Consider the following 5141-nt stretch of genomic DNA (forward strand, 5'->3'; position numbering starts at 1 on the left):
CAGTGGCCGGAGGCTGGTGTGACTGGTCCCCATGGACCCCCTGCTCCCGGACCTGCGGCAGCGAGGTGGTGACGCGGTACCGCGCCTGCGCCTGCCCCACGCCTCAGCACGGGGGGGCCGAGTGTGCTGGGGCGCAGGAGCGTCACGGGGACACCGGAACCCAGCTCCAGCACAAGGAGTGCCCCTCGGCTGCCTTCTGCCCCGGTACGGCCCCGAGCCCGGCCAGCGTCCCTTCCCCCCCCACCGGGTACGGCCCCGAGCCCGGCCAGCGTTCCCTCCCCCCGCCGGGTATGGCCCCGAGCCCGGCTGGCGTTCCCTTCCCGCGCCGGGTTCGGCCCCGAGCCCAGCCGGCGTCCCCTCCCCCCGCCGGGTACGGCCCCGAACCCGGCCGGCGTCCCCTCCCCACGCCGGGTACGGCCCCGAGCCCAGCCGGCCTCCCCTCCCCCCGCCGGGTACGGCCCCGAGCCCGGCCGGCCTCCCCTCCCCCCGCCGGGTACGGCCCCGAACCCGGCCGGCCTCCCCTCCCCCCGCCGGGTACGGCCCCGAGCCCGGCCGGCCTCCCCTCCCCCCGCCGGGTACGGCCCCGAGCCCGGCCGGCCTCCCCTCCCCCCGCCGGGTACGGCCCCGAGCCCGGCCGGCCTCCCCTCCCCCCGCCGGGTACGGCCCCGAGCCCGGCCGGCCTCCCCTCCCCCTGCCGGGTACGGCCCCGAGCCCGCCGGCCTCCCCTCCCCCACAGGGTACGGCCCCGAGCCCGGCCGGCGTCCCCTCCCCGCGCCGGGTTCGGCACCGAGCCCGGCCGGCGTCCCCTCCCCCCCGCCGGGTGCGGCCCCGAGCCCGGCCGGCGTCCCCTCCCCCCGCCGGGTACGGCCCCGAGCCCGGCCGGCCTCCCCTCCCCCCGCCGGGTACGGCCCCGAGCCCGGCCGGCCTCCCCTCCCCCCGCCGGGTACGGCCCCGAGCCCGGCCGGCCTCCCCTCCCCCTGCCGGGTACGGCCCCGAGCCCGGCCGGCCTCCCCTCCCCCCACAGGGTACGGCCCCGAGCCCGGCCGGCGTCCCCTCCCCGCGCCGGGTTCGGCACCGAGCCCGGCCGGCGTCCCCTCCCCCCCGCCGGGTGCGGCCCCGAGCCCGGCCGGCGTCCCCTCCCCCCGCCAGGTACGGCCCCGAGCCCACTTCTCCTGCCCGGGTACATCCTCAGCCTCCTCCCTCCCAGGTATGGCCCCTGTGCCCACTCCCCCTGCCTGGGTACTGCCCCAGAGCCTGTTCTGCCCCCACAGGTACCACCCCAGTGCCAGCTGCCACTGCTCTGGTATGGGCCCTACCCTGAGCCGACACCGTTGTGACGGGTTGGATCACAGAAACCCCCTTGGTGTTGCCAACTGATGTGCCAAGCCTACTTCTGCCCCTGCTTTCCTGCCCTCCCAGCCTGGGACTTCAGTGCCCTGCCTTGTTTGAGCCAGACCCGCTAACCTGCTCAAACCCAGACCCAGGTCTGAACCACATCCCCTAACAGCTGTAGGCTTACCTGAAAGGAACTTACAGAAGTGTTCTTGTCTTTAGCACTCAGATGCCCAGCTCCCAATAGGGTCTAAACCCAAATACATCTGTTTTACCCTGTATAAAGCTTATGCAGGGTAAACTCATAAATTGTTTACCCTCTATAACACTGATAAAGAGATATGCACAGCTGTTCCCCCCCCCCCCCCAGGTATTAATATATACTCTGGGTTAATTAATAAGTAAAAAGCGATTTTATTAAATACAGAAAGTAGGATTTAAGTGGTTCCAAGTAGTAACAGACAGAACAAAGTGAATTACTAAGCAAAATAAAATAAAACACGCAAGTCTATGTCTAATACAATAAGAAAACTGAATACAGATAAAACCTCACTCTCAGAGGAGTTCCAGTAAGCTTCCTTTTACAGACTAATCTCCTTCTCGTCTGGGTCCAGCAATCACTCACAGCCCCTGTAGTTACTGTCCTTTGTTCCAGTTTCTTTCAGGTATCCTGGGGGGTGGAGAGGCTATCTCTCGAGCCAGCTGAGGACAAAATGGAGGGGTGTCCCGGGGTTTAAATAGACTTTCTCTTGTGAGCGGAGACCCCCTCCTCACTCCTATGCAAAGTCCAGCTCCAAGATGGAGTTTTGGAGTCACATGGGCAAGTCACATGTCCATGCAGGACTCAGTTTTTACATGCAGCAGCCATTGCCCACATGGTATCTTGAATGTCTCCAGGTAGACTTCTTATGTGGATTGGGGCCTTCCAACATCCATTGTTCGTTAAATGCTTCTTGATTGGGCACGTAACTTGCACATTCCTTTCTAAAGAAGCTGACCAAATGCCTTACTAAGGTTATTTAAAATCAAACCAATACAGAGCCAATATTCATAACTTCGAATACAACAATGATACGTGCCTACAAATAGGAGGAATAGATTCAGTAGATCATAACCTTCACAGAGATATGTTACATGGCATATGTAGCATAGAATATATTCCAGTTATGTCAGATATACATTCATAAGCATTTTCCATAAAGCCTTATGGCGTGCACCGTCACAACCCTGTCCCCCGCACAGGTACGGCCCCGGTCCCGAGACATCCTCCATCCCCCGGGTATGCCAGCCCCGGGGCAGGGTCCCTGTGTCACTCTGGCCCGTAGCCCTGCCCACCCCGGGGGTTTATGGCAGGCCTAGGGCAGCCGAGGCTCAGGGAGCCGGGCTCACCTCTCTGGGGGTGGTTTGCAGTGGACGGTGGCTGGAGTTCCTGGGGGCCATGGTCAGCCTGTGCCGCCTGCATCGGGGAGTCGACACGGAGCCGGGAGTGCAGCAGCCCCCCCGCCCGCTTCGGGGGCGTGCCCTGCCCCGGAGAGGCCCGGCAGAGCCGCGCCTGCCACGATGGAGACACGGTGTGTGAAGGTGAGAGACCGGCCCAGGCGCCGACCCCCCCGCCAGTGACCAGCCACCTGGCCTGGGCCCCAGCTCTGCCCGTGCCCCCGGAGCCCTCCCTGGTCCCATTGGCACGAGGGGGGCACTGCACTGGGGCACGACGCCGAGCGGGGCCCTGCCGTGCAGAGCTGCGCCCAGCCCCAGGCAGTGTTCTGCCGTGGGAAATGGGGCTGAGGCCCCCTGGGAGCCATCGCTGGGCCTGGCATGGCCGCCCAGCCCCTGTGTGATCAGCTGCCCCTCACCAACTCCTGCTCCCATCCCGCCACACCCCCTCAGAGCCCCCCAGCCTCTGTCCCTTCCCGGGGTCACCCGGCCTGGCCTGACCCCGCACCTTGGCCCCCTGCACCCCGGCCCAGCCCCCTCGCTGTCAGGCGCGTAGCCCACATGGCGGCAGCACCTCCAGGGCCTGGCCGTGGTGGCCAGAGCAGGGGCCGGGCCCAGAGGCTGACTGGGCAGCAGGACCCGCGGGGCTGGGTGGAGCACTGGGGTTCCTGGGGAGCCCGGCAGCGTTGATGGTGCCGCTATGCGACCCACACAGGGGGCAGGGAGCGGCTGGGGAGGGGGTGGGAATGCTACCCTGGCAGCCCAGCTGCTCTGCGGAGACCCGGCTGGCGGTCGCCCCCGCCCTGGGCAGCCCTGCCAGCCTCATCCTCACCCCTGCCCCCGCACAGGGCTGATGGTGTCACGGACTCACAAGTCGTGCCCACTCATGGCCCCGTGCGGTCCGTGGGGGTGCCCCTTTCAGTGCGACAGCCCTTCTCAGGGGGCCACTCTCTCTCGGTGTCAGGCCCCTCCACCTCCTGGAGCCGCACCTCTCTGAGCCTCCAGCAGCCTGGCTCTGCCGGAGACCCCTCAGGGAGTCCCCTCGCTCTGGACCCCCCGGGGCCACCACCCTCAGAGGGAATAATGCTCCCCCCCCCCCAAGCCCTGTTCTCTAGATCAGAGCGAGCATAAAACAGGAGGTTTATTGAGCGTCTGAACACAGAACAGGAAACTCTCCCGGCCTCAGGCCTGGCCTCCCTCAGCCCAGCACATCCCAGTCCCCCCTGCACCCAGGTGGGCTCTGCCTGCTCCCCCTCTCCAGTCCCGAGCCCCCCTGCTTCCCAGCTGGGCATCTGATATCCCCAGCCCCAAGCCCCGCCTCTGTCCATTGTCTTCTCTCCAGGGAAACAGGGTCATAAACTGGGGCCTCCTCTCCCCTCTTCTGTCCTCTGGCTGGAACCGGCTGGTCAGGTCACCGGGGTCCTCTCTCCGCAGCCCATTGTCCGCCCACTGGCCAGAACCGGCTGCAACTCCTGAGCTGGGCGTCCGGGTCACCAGTCGCTGGTCGCTGGGGTGTCCCTCCTCCAGGCCATTGGCTGTGGCCCCAAGTTCCCTCTCCGATCCTCTGCCATCCCTCTCCCCTCACCTCGTTAAACCAGTAACACCCAGGGACACTGAGTCCCACCCCCTCGGCATGCAAACCATTGGAAAACCAAGAAAAAAACAAGAACCCCTCCCAGTTTGTCACAGATCATAGAATCATAGAATATCAGGGTTGGAAGGGACCTCAGGAGGTCATCTAGTCCAACCCCCTGCTCAAAGCAGGACCAATTCCCAACTAAATCATCCCAGCCAGGGCTTTGTCAAGCCGGGCCTTAAAAACCTCCAAGGAAGGAGACTCAACCACCTCCCTAGGTAACGCATTCCAGTGCTTCACCACCCTCCTAGTGAAATAGTGTTTCCTAATATCCAACCTAGACCTCCCCCACTGCAACTTGAGACCATTGCTCCTTGTTCTGTCATCTGCCACCATTGAGAACAGCCGAGCTCCATCCTCTTTGGAACCCCCCCTCAGGTAGTTGAAAGCAGCTATCAAATCCCCCCTCATTCTTCTCTTCTGGAGACTAAACAATCCCAGTTCCCTCAGCCTCTCCTCATAAGTCATGTGCTCGAGACCCCTAATCATTTTTGTTGCCCTCCGCTGGACTCTTTCCAATTTTTCCACATCCTTCTTGTAGTGTGGGGCCCAAAACTGGACACAGTACTCCAGATGAGGCCTCACCAATGTCGAATAAAGGGGAACGATCACGTCCCTCGATCTGCTGGCAATGCCCCTACTTATACAGCCCAAAATGCCGTTAGCCTTCTTGGCAACAAGAGCACACTGTTGACTCATATCCAGCTTCTTGTCCACTGTGACCCCCAGGTCCTTTTCT

The sequence above is a fragment of the Emys orbicularis genome, chromosome 2, assembly GCF_028017835.1.
Source record: "Emys orbicularis isolate rEmyOrb1 chromosome 2, rEmyOrb1.hap1, whole genome shotgun sequence".
In the NCBI taxonomy this organism is placed as follows: domain Eukaryota; kingdom Metazoa; phylum Chordata; order Testudines; family Emydidae; genus Emys; species Emys orbicularis.